Genomic DNA, 16,393 nt, shown 5'->3' on the forward strand with positions numbered 1-16,393 from the left:
TTCTCTATAGCGGACTTCTTAGTCTGCTGTACCTAGACCTCCTGGTCTGTTCCGGACCTCCTGGTCTGTGCTACAGTAGACCTCCTGGTCTGCTATACTCTAATGCTCAAATTTATGTTTAACAAGGGATGCCTCCCAAGCCACCATGCACGTCACTTACATGTATGTACCTCACGAGAACTCGACTTCTTGTGGTTCAACCCAAAAATTGTAAAAACTTATATATTCAAACACTCACCACATGTACACTTTAATTTTATTTCTGCGCAGAAATTCCTTTCATTCAGTAAACAGTCTAGACCAGATGAGTCGCAAATTGGAGAAGGATCTATTAGCTTAAAATTTTGGACACTAAAATTGACTTGCGCTATTTATCGCGTTGCCTCCTTTTCGCCTGTTAAAAATAATACTATCGTGTGATTTGAATTATGTGGGCGTACCCGGACGCTCCGTTGCGTAATATACGCTACGTGCGTCGGCCTTTGTGTTGCGTACGCTAGTCTCACCCTTTTGTTAGAGACACGTGTACGCTAGCCAGATATGTCCACAGAAATACAATTAACACGTTTATCAATGTAGATGATCTTTAATTGTAATCATCTACCGAGCACCACACAGGTCTTTCCTTGTATCTTAGGCAAAGCTGTGTGCGTGCTTTACAAATTACCCCTTAATGTATTACTTTTACTCTTTAACTACTAATAGCAACAAATCTTTCTTAGCACGTTATCAATTGTGAAATGGCAAACAGGAGAGTGATATGTGAAAATACACGAATGAAAAGAAATGCAGATGTATGCGTGCGTGCGTGCGTGCGTGCGTGCGTACGCAAGACAGAACAGAAAAAAAACAGTTTTAAAAGACACTAGCGTATTGTTCTTACCTCCGGTTCCGGATTCCTTCAGCACCCTTTACTAAGCGAAGCAGACGCTTATCTGGTCAGCACTACGAGGAATATTACCTCCCGCCCTTTGCTGACAGATAATGTCTGCTGAAATTACCTAGTGCAGATATGTGAAGGACGGACGAGCCGCCAATTGATAAAGCCTAATATTTATCTTACTAAAAACCCTCTAAAAGGTTAAAGAACACAGTACGCAATTGACGTATGGAATACCGTAAGAGTACGCACGTTGCGTATCAAATGCTTAGCCGTGGTCGAGACGCACGAGCGGCACGTTCGCTCACGGCTTAAGAGCGTACGGGCAAGCATGCTATAGGCTGCCGACTAACGTAATGGTACGCTATCAGCGTAGCGGACGCTCGGGACCACGAGGAGATCACAAGCGGCGCTGACGCTCACAGTGTTAAACCTTTATAACTATACCATAAACAATGTACTTATACTGTAAACCCTTGTGCAGTGATAAGGTGTAAATGCAACACAGTGTAACCTTGTTAGTTTAAAAGCTGTATGAGCGTATGTGACGCTCAGAGAACCCCTTAGCAATATAATAAACACTCAAATACCGGTCTAAGGGTCTAACGCCTTTTAAGGAAATGAATGAACGTTCAATCGCAAAAGAATAATACAGTACAAGTTATACACTACCAAAATAACAGAATATCTAACCAAGTAACTACACATACAATACAATAAAGATACAATTACTTTTAAAGGGGGAAGGAGTGAGAGAGAGAGAGAGAGAAAAAGTGAGAGAACGAGAGAGAATGGCTTATAACAATAAAGACAATATGATTGCAGAGAAACTTACGCACAAAGGGAAACAATCGCATGCGCCTTCTGGATATCCAGCTCCCGATTATCAGTGATGAGAACCGTTGAAGAGAATAGAGAGCTGGCCCAGATCGGCTTGTCCTTTTATACACTACACACAATACAGTACAATGGTCCCTATATTCTTATTGTTCATTGGACACAGGAATTCGTCTTCGCATTATAACAAAAGGTCATAGGTTGATTCATACAGGTGGGCTGTGACTATTCCTAACTGCTCAGGTGGGTGGGAAACTGGGTTTCCCGCCGCATGGGTAATAAAGTGCAAATACAGTAAATGTTCATAAACTTCTTATGTCCATAACTATTCGCACGAGCGATTAATCCGCTTCAAACCAACACCGGAATATTGCTAATTAAATACTCTTCCGATGGATACTAAACACCACTGTATAACCCCTGTCTGACCCTTCGTATCAAACAAAGAGGGATCTCTTTGTCTATGAACATACTACATTAACTAAACTTTCAGATTCTATCAAAGGGACCATGATCTACAAAATACATTATATGGTTAAAATATGTTACGATTGAGTCGCCCGCTAGATGAACATAAACTGTACCGTAAATGCGCATACCGTGCGCCTGCGGGTGCACGCAACAGCGAGTATGCGCACGCACGGGAGAGCTCATGCACGCGCAGCAGGCACTCGCATGAGGCGCATATATGGCAGTGTGTAGCGTGATATTTTTCTGACTTTGACACAAGCAAGGTGGCACAGTGTTTTAGGAAAAGCAGCAGGTGGCACAGTGGGAAGATTACTGACATGAGATTAAGGGATGTGGATGGCACATTTTAGGGGCATTTCAGAGGGGCTTACAGAAATGTCCACTCTGAAAAGGGACTTGAATTATCCACCAGTTCAGAGCTGGCAGCCTTCGGGTCTTGTATTGAACTTTTAATGGGTTCTATTTAGACTAGGGATGTGCACCTGAAATTTTTCGGGTTTTGTGTTTTGGTTTTGGGTTCGGTTCCGTGGCCGTGTTTTGGGTTCGAACGCGTTTTGGCAAAACCTCACCGAATTTTTTTTGTCGGATTCGGGTGTGTTTTGGATTCGGGTGTTTTTTACAAAAAACCCTAAAAAACAGCTTAAATCATAGAATTTGGGGGTCATTTTGATCCCATAGTATTATTAACCTCAATAACCATAATTTCCACTCATTTTCAGTCTATTCTGAACACCTCACACCTCACAATATTATTTTTAGTCCTAAAATTTGCACCGAGGTCGCTGTATGGCTAAGCTAAGCGACACAAGTGGCCTACACAAACACCTGGCCCATCTAGGAGTGGCACTGCAGTGTCAGGCAGGATGGCCCTTCCAAAAAATACTCCCCAAACAGCACATGACGCAAAGAAAAAAAAAAAGAGGCGCAATGAGGTAGCTGTGTGAGTAAGCTAAGCGACCCTAGTGGCCGACACAAACACCTGGCCCATCTAGGAGTGGCACTGCAGTGTCAGGCAGGATGGCCCTTCCAAAAAATACTCCCCAAACAGCACATGACGCAAAGAAGAAAAAAAAGAGGCGCAATGAGGTAGCTGTGTGAGTAAGATAAGCGACCCAAGTGGCCGACACAAACACCTGACCCATCTAGGAGTGGCACTGCAGTGTCAGGCAGGATGGCCCTTCCAAAAACTACTCCCCAAACAGCACATGACGCAAAGAAGAAAAAAAAGAGGCGCAATGAGGTAGCTGTGTGAGTAAGATAAGCGACCCAAGTGGCCGACACAAACACCTGGCCCATCTAGGAGTGGCACTGCAGTGTCAGGCAGGATGGCCCTTCCAAAAACTACTCCCCAAACAGCACATGACGCAAAGAAGAAAAAAAAGAGGCGCAATGAGGTAGCTGTGTGAGTAAGATAAGCGACCCAAGTGGCCGACACAAACACCTGGCCCATCTAGGAGTGGCACTGCAGTGTCAGGCAGGATGGCCCTTCCAAAAACTACTTCCCAAACAGCACATGACGCAAAGAAGAAAAAAAAGAGGCGCAATGAGGTAGCTGTGTGAGTAAGATAAGCGACCCAAGTGGCCGACACAAACACCTGGCCCATCTAGGAGTGGCACTGCAGTGTCAGGCAGGATGGCCCTTCTAAAAAATACTCCCCAAACAGCACATGACGCAAAGAAAAATGAAAGAAAAAAGAGGTGCAAGATGGAATTGTCCTTGGGCCCTCCCACCCACCTTTATGTTGTATAAACAGGACATGCACACTTTAACCAACCCATCATTTCAGCGACAGGGTCTGCCACACGACTGTGACTGAAATGACTGGTTGGTTTGGGCCACCACCAAAAAAGAAGCAATCAATCTCTCCTTGCACAAACTGGCTCTGCAGAGGCAAGATGTCCACCTCATCATCATCGTCCGATTCATCACCCCTTTCACTGTGTACATTCCCCTCCTCACAGATTATTAATTCGTCCCAACTGGAATCCACCATCTCAGATCCCCGTGTACTTTCTGGAGGCAATTGCTGCTGGTGAATGTCTCCATGGAGTAATTGATTATAATTCATTTTAATGAACATCATCTTCTCCACATTTTCTGGAAGTAACCTCGTACGCCGATTGCTGACAAGGTGAGCGGCGGCACTAAACACTCTTTCGGAGTACACACTGGAGGGAGGGCAACTTAGGTAGAATAAAGCCAGTTTGTGCAAGGGCCTCCAAATTGCCTCTTTTCCCTGCCAGTATACGTACGGACTGTCTGACGTGCCTACTTGGATGCGGTCACTCATATAATCCTCCACCATTCTTTCAATGGTGAGAGAATCATATGCAGTGACAGTAGACGACATGTCAGTAATCGTTGGCAGGTCCTTCAGTCCGGACCAGATGTCAGCATCAGCAGTCGCTCCAGACTGCCCTGCATCACCGCCAGCGGGTGGGCTCGGAATTCGTAGCCTTTTCCTCGCACCCCCAGTTGCGGGAGAATGTGAAGGAGGAGATGTTGACAGGTCGCGTTCCGCTTGACTTGACAATTTTCTCACCAGCAGTTCTTTGAACCCCTGCAGACTTGTGTCTGCCGGAAAGAGAGATCCAACGTAGGTTTTAAATCTAGGTTCGAGCACGGTGGCCAAAATGTAGTGCTCTGATTTCAACAGATTGACCACACGTGAATCCTGGTTAAGCGAATGAAGGGCTCCATCCACAAGTCCCACATGCCTAGTGGAATCGCTCTGTTTTAGCTCCTCCTTCAATGCCTCCAGCTTCTTCTGCAAAAGCCTGATGAGGGGAATGACCTGACTCAGGCTGGCAGTGTCTGAACTGACTTCACGTGTGGCAAGTTCAAAGGGCAGCAGAACCTTGCACAATGTTGAAATCATTCTCCACTGCGCTTGAGACAGGTGCATTCCACCTCCTTTGCCTATATCGTGGCCAGATGTATAGGCTTGAATGGCCTTTTGCTGCTCTTCCATCCTCTGAAGCATATAGAGGGTTGAATTCCACCTCGTTACCACCTCTTGCTTCAGATGATGGCAGGGCAGGTTCAGGTTTTTTTGGTGGTGCTCCAGTCTTCTGTACGCGGTGCCTGCACGCCGAAAGTGGCCCGCAATTCTTCTGGCCACCGACAGCATCTCTTGCACGCCCCTGTCGTTTTTTAAATAATTCTGCACCACCAAATTCAAGGTATGTGCAAAACATGGGACGTGCTGGAATTTGCCCAGATGTAATGCGCGCACAATATTGCTGGCGTTGTCCGATGTCACAAATTCCCAGGAGAGTCCAATTGGGGTAAGCCATTCTGCGATGATCTTCCTCAGTTGCCGTAAGAGGTTTTCAGCTGTGTGCGTATTCTGGAAAGCGGTGATACAAAGCGTAGTCTGCCTAGGAACGAGTTGGCGTTTGCGAGATACTGCTACTGGTGCCGCCGCTGCTATTCTTGCAGCGGGAGGCAATACATCTACCCAGTGGGCTGTCACAGTCATGTAGTCCTGAGTCTGCCCTGCTCCACTTGTCCACATGTCCGTGGTTAAGTGGACATTGGGTACAACTGCATTTTTTAGGACACTGGTGAGTCTTTTTCTGACGTCCGTGTACATTCTCGGTATCGCCTGCCTAGAGAAGTGGAACCTAGATGGTATTTGGTAACGGGGGCACACTGCCTCAATAAATTGTCTAGTTCCCTGTGAACTAACGGCGGATACCGGACGCACGTCTAACACCAACATAGTTGTCAAGGCCTCAGTTATCCGCTTTGCAGCAGGATGACTGCTGTGATATTTCATCTTCCTCGCAAAGGACTGTTGGACAGTCAATTGCTTACTGGAAGTAGTACAAGTGGTCTTCCGACTTCCCCTCTGGGATGACGATCGACTCCCAGCAGCAACAACAGCAGCGCCAGCAGCAGTAGGCATTACACTCAAGGATGCATCGGAGGAATCCCAGGCAGGAGAGGACTCGTCAGACTTGCCAGTGACATGGCCTGCAGGACTATTGGCTTTCCTGGGTAAGGAGGAAATTGACACTGAGGGAGTTGGTGGTGTGGTTTGCGCGAGCTTGGTTACAAGAGGAAGGGATTTACTGGTCAGTGGACTGCTTCCGCTGTCGCCCAAAGTTTTTGAACTTGTCACTGACTTATTATGAATGCGCTGCAGGTGACGTATAAGGGAGGATGTTCCGAGGTGGTTAACGTCCTTACCCCTACTTATTACAGCTTGACAAAGGCAACACACGGCTTGACAGCTGTTGTCCGCATTTCTGTTGAAATACTTCCACACTGAAGAGCTGATTTTTTTGGTATTTTCACCAGGCATGTCAATGGCCATATTCCTCCCACGGACAACAGGTGTCTCCCCGGGTGCCTGACTTAAACAAACCACCTCACCATCAGAATCCTCCTTGTCAATTTCCTCCCCAGCCCAAGCAACACCCATATCCTCATCCTGGTGTACTTCAACACTGACATCTTCAATTTCACTATCAGGAACTGGACTGCGGGTGCTCCTTTCAACACTTGCAGGGGGCGTGCAAATGGTGGAAGGTGCAAGCTCTTCCCGTCCAGTGTTGGCAAGGTCAGGCATCGCAACCGACACAATTGGACTCTCCTTTGGGATTTGTGATTTCGAAGAACGCACAGTTCTTTGCTGTGCTTTTGCCGCAAGTCTTTTCTTTTTTCTAGCGAGAGGATGAGTGCTTCCATCCTCATGTGAAGCTGAACCACTAGCCATGAACATAGGCCAGGGCCTCAGCCGTTCCTTGCCACTCCGTGTCGTAAATGGCATATTGGCAAGTTTACGCTTCTCCTCAGACGCTTTTAATTTTGATTTTTGGGTCATTTTTTTACTGATCTTTTGTGTTTTGGATTTTACATGCTCTGTACTATGACATTGGGCATCGGCCTTGGCAGACGACGTTGATGGCATTTCATCGTCTCGGCCATGACTAGTGGCAGCAGCTTCAGCACGAGGTGGAAGTGGATCTTGATCTTTCCCTATTTTTTTAACCTCCACATTTTTGTTCTCCATATTTTGCGCACAACTAAAAGCCACCACAGGTATACAATGTAGATGGATGGATAGTATAGTATTACTTATACTTATGGACGACGACTGACGACACAGAGGTAGGTACAGCCGTGGCCTACCGTACTGCTGCTTAGTGCTTATATATATGATATACTGTATAACGGACCTGGTGGACACTGTCAGCAGACTGCTAAACAAACTAGTATGAAGAAAGAAAAAAAATACACCACAGGTATACAATGTAGATGGATGGATAGTATAGTATTACTTATACTTATGGACGACGAGTGACGACACAGAGGTAGGTACAGCCGTGGCCTACCGTACTGCTGCTTAGTGCTTATATATATGATATTATACTGTATAACGGACCTGGTGGACAGTGTCAGCAGACTGCTAAACTAGTATGAAGAAAGGAAAAAAAAACACCACAGGTATACAATGTAGATGGATGGATAGTATAGTATTACTTATACCTATGGACGACGAGTGACGACACAGAGGTAGGTACAGCCGTGGCCTACCGTACTGCTGCTTAGTGCTTATATATATGATATTATACTGTATAACGGACCTGGTGGACAGTGTCAGCAGACTGCTAAACTAGTATGAAGAAAGAAAAAAAAACCACCACAGGTATACAATGTAGATGGATGGATAGTATAGTATTACTTATACTTATGGACGACGAGTGACGTCACAGAGGTAGGTACAGCCGTGGCCTACCGTACTGCTGCTTAGTGCTTATATATATGATATACTGTATAACGGACCTGGTGGACAGTGTCAGCAGACTGCTAAACTAGTATAAAGAAAGAAAAAAAAAACACCACAGGTATACAATGTAGATGGATGGATAGTATAGTATTACTTATACTTATGGACGACGAGTGACGACACAGAGGTAGGTACAGCCGTGGCCTACCGTACTGCTACTTAGTGCTTATATATATGATATACTGTATAACGGACCTGGTGGACACTGTCAGCAGACTGCTAAACAAACTAGTATGACTATGAAGAAAGAAAAAAAAAACACCACAGGTATACAATGTAGATGGATGGATAGTATAGTATTACTTATACTTATGGACGACGAGTGCACTGACGACACAGAGGTAGGTACAGCCGTGGCCTACCGTACTGCTGCTTAGTGCTTAATTATATATATATAATATATATATAATATACTGTATAACGGACCTGGTGGACACTGTCAGCAGACTGCTAAACAAACTAGCATGAAGAAAGAAAAAAAAAACACCACAGTGTTTTTCAGGCAGACAAACGTATACTGGACTGGTGGTCACTGTCAGCAAAACTGTGCACTGTACTCCTGCTATAACTGCTCCCCAGTCCCCACAATTAGGCGGTGTGAGCAGTACACTCACCACAGATATATCATGCAGCAGTGCAGCACACTGAGTGACCACAGATATGGTGGAGCGTTTTTTTTCAGGCAGAGAAACAACGGATTAAACTCAAAACCCTGCACTGTACTCCCTAACAGCTGCTCCCCGTCCCCAATCCTCCCCACAATTAAAACGAAGTCACTCAGTTTTTTTTTTTCTAATACAACGGAGAGGACGCCAGCCACGTCCTCTCCCTATCAATCTCAATGCACGTGTGAAAAATGTCGGTGACGCGCGGCTCCTTATATAGAATCAGAGTCTCGCGAGAATCCAACAGCGGGATGATGACGTTCGGGCGCGCTCGGGTTAACCGAGCAAGGCGGGAGGATCCGAGTCGCTCGGAACCGTGTAAAAAAAAGGTGAAGTTCGGGCGGGTTCGGATTCCGAGGAACCGAACCCGCTCATCACTAATTTAGACATCACGTTGCACTTCCGATTTAGACATCACGTTGCACCTCCGATTTAGACATCACGTTGCACCTCCGATTTAGACATCACGTTGCAATGCCAAGCTTTGGCATGCTGCACATCTGTACTGGCCAGAGATTTCTCACAGATGGTCTATTTTGAATTCTTAACATTAGGGGGCAGACTTACTAATGCTCACATCACGTCAGTAAAGTGGGTCGCACCTGAGACTTGTACACGGGTCCTTCCCGGTTGCGATGCGTTTGAGACCCCTTTCAGACTGGCGGGACCAACTTGGCAAATTGCCGGGTTGGTGATGTGCGTGGTGACGTGTGTGCAGGTGATGCCTGGAGATCAGATAATCTCCAAGCGCCGCCTGTCCCTCTAGCACTGCCTCTCCCTATAGTGTGAATGGGTTCCGGGTCGCACCCCCCCGTAACTCTTTCACACTGCACTTCAACCTGGGAATAACCCTGCTTTATTTCTGGGTTGAAATAACAGGTCAGTCGACCCAGGATATGGAAACATACCCCTTTCACGCCGCACCTCGACCTGCGCCGACCCGGCAATATACCGGGTTATTTGTGCGGTGTGAAAGGAGTATATATCTTCAACCAATCAGATTTTAGCTATCAGTTATCTAGTACATTCTAGAAAGTGATAGCATCCCCTTTTCCTTTTTAAATGTCTTTGTAAATCTACTCTGAAATATTACTGAAACTAACCTGCTTTACGTTCCATTCAAGACGTCATTCTTGTTCAGCACAGTCGTGGTTATAATTACTGATCACTTGTCTAGTCTCCTGTTTATTAAAATTCACCCATTGCTTAAACTCAGATGACACAGAAAAAAAGAGAAAATGCAAGTGCATACTCTTAGCCCTAAGAACACTAATAATCAGATCAATTATAATAAACTTTGCAATTTGGTATAGAGTAAAACTAAGGTTCTTAGCATCATTTTTGGCCAAAAACATGGGCCCACCTACCACATCACCTCATCAGGTGGATCTTTAACATTCCTAAGGTTCAAGTACAGAGCATAGGACTCTCCGGGCCAGCACAACCCGACCTCCCCAAAGCATCACAAGAAGTAGCAGTTTAAGTGTTATAAATGTTACATTAGTATGTTACATTACATTAGTAAGTAGCAACTAAGTGCTAAAAGTGTTATATAGGCGAGAAGTATTAATTAAGGTGTTAAAAATTGTTACATTAGTAAAAACAATTTAAATGATAAAAAAAAAATAAGATTTTACTCACCGGTAAATCTATTTCTCGTAGTCCGTAGTGGAAGCTGGGGACTCCGTAAGGACCATGGGGATTAGCGGCTCCGCAGGTAGGAGACTGGGCACAACTAAAGAAAGCTTTAGGACTACCTGCTGTGTACTGGCTCCTCCCACTAAGACCCTCCTCCAGACCTCAGTTAGGATACTGTGCCCGGAAGAGCTGACACAATAAGGAAGGATTTTGAATCCCGGGTAAGACTCATACCAGCCACACCAATCACACCGTATAACTCGTGATACTATACCCAGTTAACAGTATGATAACAACTGAGCCTCTCAACAGATGGCTCAACAATAACCCTTTAGTTAGGCAATAACTATATACAAGTATTGCAGACAATCCGCACTTGGGATGGGCGCCCAGCATCCACTACAGACTACGAAAAATAGATTTACCGGTGAGTAAAATCTTATTTTCTCTAACGTCCTAAGTGGATGCTGGGGACTCCGTAAGGACCATGGGGATTATACCAAAGCTCCCAAACGGGCGGGAGAGTGCGGATGACTCTGCAGCACCGAATGAGCAAACTCTAGGTCCTCCTCAGCCAGGGTATCAAACTTGTAGACTCTTGCAAGAGTGTTTTAACCCGACCAAGTAACAGCTCGGCAAATTTGTAAAGCCGAGACCCCTCGGGCAGTCGCCCAAGAAGAGCCCACTTTCCTCATGGAATGGGCTTTCACAGATTTAGGGTGCGGCATTCCAGCCGCAGAAAGTGCAAGTTGAATCGTGCTACAGATCCAGCGAGCAATAGTCTGCTTAGAAGCAGGAGCACCCAGCTTCTTGGGTGCATACAGGATAAATAGCGAGTCAGTTTTCCTGACTCCAGCCGTCCTGGAAACATATACTTTTCAGGGCCCTGACTACGTCCAGAAACTTGGAATCCTCCAAGTCCCAAGTAGCCGCAGGCACCACAATAGGTTGGTTCACATGAAAAACTGCTACCACCTGAGGAAGGAATTGGGAACGAGTCCTCAATTCCGCCTTATCCATATAAAATACAGATAAGGGCTTTTTACAAAGCCGCCAATTCTGATACACGCCTGGCCGACGCCAAGGCCCACAGCATGACCACTTTCCACGTGATGTGTTGTAGCTCCACGGATTTAAGTGGCTCAACTCAATGCGACTTCAGGAAATCCAACACTACGTTGAGATCCCACGGTGCCACTGGAGGCACAAACGGGGGCTGACTATGTAGCACTCCCTTAACAAAAGTCTGAACTTCAGGCAGTGAAGCCAGTTCTATTTTGGAAGAAAATCGATAGAGCCGAAATCTGGACCTTAATGGAACCCAATTTTAGGCCCATAGTCACCTCTGACTTGTAGGAAGTGCAGCCGCGGTACGTATTGGAACAGACAGGCCCCCTGCTGCAGCAGGTCCTGTCTGAGCGGCAGAGGCCATGGGTCCTCTGAGATCATTTCTTGGAGTTCTGGGCACCAAGCTCTTCTTGGCCACCCGGAACAATGAGTATAGTTCTTACTCCTCTCCTTCTTATTATTCTCATTACCCTGGGTATGAGAGGCAGAGAAGGGAACACATACACCGACTGGTACACCCACGGTGTTACCAGAGCGTCCACAGCTATCGCCTGAGGGTCCCTTAACCTGGCGCAATATCTTTGTAGCTTTTTGTTGAGGCGGGACGCCATCCTGTCCACCTGTGGCCTTTCCCCACAGTATACAATCATTTGGAAGACTTCTGGATGAAGTCCCCACTCTCTCGGGTGGAGGTCGTGTCTGCTGAGAAAGTCTGCTTCTCAGTTGTCCACTCCGGGAATGAACACTGCTGACAGTGCTAACACATGATTTTCCGCCCATCGGAGAATCCTTGTGGCTTCTGCCATCGCCATCCTGCTTCTTGTGCCGCCCTGTCGGTATACATGAGCATCCGCCGTGATGTTGTCTGACTGGATCAGCACCGGCCGGTGTTGAAGCAGGGGTCTAGTCTGACTTAGGGCATTGTAAATGGCCCATAGTTCCAGAACATTTATGTGTAGGGAAGTCTCCTGACTTTTCCATAGGCCTTGGAAGTTTCTTCCCTGTGTGACTGCCCCCCAGCCTGGAAAGCTGGCATCCGTGGTCACCAGGACCCAGTCCTGTATGCCGAATCTGCGGCCCCCTAGAAGATGAGCACTCTGCAGTCACCACCACAGCGACACCCTGGCCCTTGGAGACAGGGTTATCCGCCGATGCATCTGAGGATGCGACCCGGACCACTTGTCCAACAGATCCCACTGGAAGATCCTTGCATGGGACTTGGCGAATGGAAATTCTTCGTAAGAAGCTACCATCTTTCCCAAGGCTCGCGTGCATAGATGCACCGATACCTGTATTTGTATTAGGAGGTCTCCGTCTAGAGACGCCAACTCCTTGGACTTCTCCTCCGGGAGAAACCCTTTTTATCCTGTTCTGTGTCCAGAACCATACCCAGGAACAGTAGACGCGTCGTAGGAACCCAGCTGCGACTTTGGAATATTCAGAATCCAGCCGTGCTGTTGTAGCACTTCCCGAGATAGTGCTACTCCGACGAACAACTGCTCCCTGGACCTCGCCTTTATAAGGAGATCGTCCAAGTACGGGATAAGTACTTCGGCCATTACCTTGGTAAATACCCTCGGTGCCGGGGACAGACCAACGGCAACGTCTGGAATTGGTAATGACAATCCTGTACCACAATTTTGAGGTACACCTGGTGACGAGGGTAAATAGGGACATGCAGGTAAGTATCCTTGATGTCCAGTGATACCCTGAAATTTTCCAGGCTTGCAATAATCGCCCTGAGCTATTCCATTTTGAACTTGAACCTTCGCATATAAGTGTTCAAGGATTTCAATTTTAGAATGGGTCTCACCGAACCGTCTGGTTTCGGTACCACAACATTTTGAAATAGTAACCCCGGCCTTGTTGAAGGAGGGGTACCTTGATTTCACCTGCTGGAAGTACAGCTTGTGAATTGCCGCCAGTACTACCTTTCTCCGAGGGCAGCAGGCAAGGCTGATGTGAGGCAACGGCGAGGGGGAGTCGTCTCGAACTCCAGCCTGTATCCCTGTGATACTACTTGCAGAACCTAGGGATCCACCTGTGGGCAAGCCCACTGATCCCTGCAGTTCCCGAGACGCGCCCCCACCGCACCTGTCTCCACCTGTGGAGCCCCAGCGTCATGCGGTGGACTCAGAGGAAGCGAGGGAAGATATTTGATCCTGGAACTGGCTGACTGGTGCAGCTTTTTCCTTCTTCCCTTGTCTCTGTGCAGAAAGGAAGCTCCTTTGACCCGCTTGCTTTTCTGAAGCCGAAAGGACTGTACCTGAAAATACGGTGCTTTCTTAGGCTTTTGTGAGGAAACCTGAGGTAAACTTTTCTCTTCCCAGCTGTTGCTGTGGATACGAGGTCCCAGAGACCATCCCCAAACAATTCCTCACCCTTATAAGGCAGAATCTCCATGTGCCTTTTAAATGCAGCATCACCTGTCCACTGCCGAGTTTCTACTACCCTCCTGGCAGAATGGACAGTGCATTAATTCTGGATGCCAGCCGGCAAATATCCCTCTGTGCATCCTTTATATATAAGACAACGTCTTAAATATGCTCAATGTTAGCAAAATATTATCCCTGTCTTAGCGTATTAATATTATCTGACAGGGTGTCAGACCACGCTGCAGCAGCACTATTTATGCTGAGGCAATTGCAGGTTTCAGTATATAACCTGAGTGTGTAAATACAGACTTCAGGATCGCCTCCTGCTTTTTATCAGCAGGTTCCTTCAAAGTGGCCGTATCCTAAGACGGCAGTGCCACCTTTTGACAAACGTGTGAGCGCCTTATCCACCCTAAGGGATATCTCCCAACGTGACCTATCCTCTGGCGGGAAAGGGTACGCCATCAGTAACTTTTTAGAAATTACCAGTTTCTTATCGGGGGAAACCACGCTTCTTTACACACTTCATTCATTCATCTGATGGGGGAACAAAACACTGGCTGCTTTTTCTCCCCAAAAATAAAACCCCTTTTATGTGGTACTTGGGTTCATGTCAGAAAATGCGTAACACATTTTTTCATTGCCGAGATCATGTAACGGATGTTCCTAGTGGATTGTGTATATGTCTCAACCTCGTCGACACTGGAGTCAGACTCCGTGTTGACATCTGTGTCTGCCATCTGAGGTAACGGGCGTTGCTTGAGCCCCTGATGGCCTTTGAGACGCCTGGGCAGACGCGGCTGAGAAGCCGGCTGTCCCACAGCTGTTACGTCATCCAGCCTTTTATGAAAGGAGTTGACACTGTCGGTTAATACCTTCCACCTATCCATCCACTCTGGTGTCGGCCCCACAGGGGGCGACATCCCATTTATCGGCCTCTGCTCCGCCTCCACGTAACCTTCCTCATCCAACATGTCGACACAGCCGTACCGACACACCGCACACACACAGGGAATGCTCTGACTGAGGACAGGACCCCACAAAGTCCTTTGGGGAGACCGAGAGAGAGTATGCCAGCACACACCAGAGCGGTATATAATGCAGGGATTAACACTATAACTGAGTGATTTTTCCCCAAATAGCTGCTTGTATACATATATTGCGCCTAAATGTAGTGCCCCCCTCTCTTTTTAACCCTTTGAGCCTGAAAACTACAGAGGAGAGCCTGGGGAGCTGTCTTTCAGCTGCACTGTGAAGAGAAAATGGCGCCAGTGTGCTGAGGGAGAAGCCCCGCCCCCTTTTCGGCGGACTTTCTCCCGCTTTTTCTGTAATACTGGCAGGGGTAATTTTACATCTATATAGCCTCTGGGACTATATATGATGTATATTTGCCAGCCAAGGTGTTATTTATTGCCCTCAGGGCGCCCCCCCCCCCAGCGCCCTGCACCCATCAGTGACCGAAGTGTGAGGTGTACATGAGGAGCAATGGCGCACAGCTGCAGTGCTGTGCGCTACCTTGGTAAAGACCGAAGTCTTCTGCCGCCGATTTTCCGGACCTCTTCGTGCTTCTGGCTCTGTAAGGGGGACGGCGGCGCGGCTCCGGGAACGAACACCAAGGTCGGGTCCTGCGGTCGATCCCTCTGGAGCTAATGGTGTCCAGTAGCCTAAGAAGCCCAAACTACCACCTGTTAGGTAGGTTCGCTTCTTCTCCCCTTAGTCCCTCGCTGCAGTGAGTCTGTTGCCAGCAGATCTCACTGAAAATAAAAAACCTAAATATACTTTCTTTCTAGGTGCTCAGGAGAGCCCCTAGTGTGCATCCAGCTCAGCCGGGCACAAGAATCTAACTGAGGTCTGGACAAGGGTCTTAGTGGGAGGAGCCAGTGCACACCAGGTAGTCCTAAAGCTTTCTTTAGTTGTGCCCAGTCTCCTGCCTGCGGAGCCGCTAATCCCCATGGTCCTTACGGAGTCCCCAGCATCCACTTAGGACGTTAGAGAAATGTTACATTAAGTGTTACAATAATGATGCCCCAAAGCAGCCCGGCCACACCGGCCCAAGGGACATTCACACAAATAAGATGCTACGCCACTCAGAGCGTCTCACTCGTGTCAAGCGTCTCATGCTGCATGGTGTATGGAGGCTAGGTGTATGAGAAAACATATGTAGCTAATCATGCATTTCATATACTGTACATAATCACCGACTGGGAACACAGTAAACAACGTGCACGCATACTTATGTTTAGTCAGTTCACGTTCTTTGGGGCTTGTCACATTTTGTATACTTTTACATTTTCCCAGGCATACCTTTTTGCATAGATTAAGCCTGTTTAGTGAAGAATATAAAAAGTCACATCCTTCAATTGCATAGAATAGAATAACGCACAGCATTTCTGCAGCATCTTATCTCAGTGTAAACTTCTGTACCATGGTGGTCATTCCGAGTTGTTCGCTCAGTAATTTTCTTCGCATCGCAGCGATTTTCCGCTAACTGCGCATGCGCGATGTTTGCACTGCGACTGCACCAAGTAAATTTGCTATGCAGTTAGGAATTTTACTCACGGCATTACGAGGTTTTTTCTTCGTTCTGGGGATCGTAATGTGATTGACAGGAAGTGGGTGTTTCTGGGCGGAAACAGGCCGTTTTATGGGAGTGTGTGAAAA

The 16,393-nt window shown here is 47.0% G+C and overlaps 1 protein-coding gene across 4 annotated transcripts in view; it reads right to left on the bottom strand.

Moving 5' to 3' along the window:
• Window positions 1-16,393, bottom strand: part of LRRC27 (leucine rich repeat containing 27) — a 152,226-nt gene that overhangs the window by 42,761 nt on the left and 93,072 nt on the right. The gene's annotated exons all lie outside the window — the stretch shown is intronic.

This window comes from Pseudophryne corroboree, chromosome 3 (assembly GCF_028390025.1).
Source record: "Pseudophryne corroboree isolate aPseCor3 chromosome 3, aPseCor3.hap2, whole genome shotgun sequence".
Lineage (NCBI taxonomy): Eukaryota > Metazoa > Chordata > Amphibia > Anura > Myobatrachidae > Pseudophryne > Pseudophryne corroboree.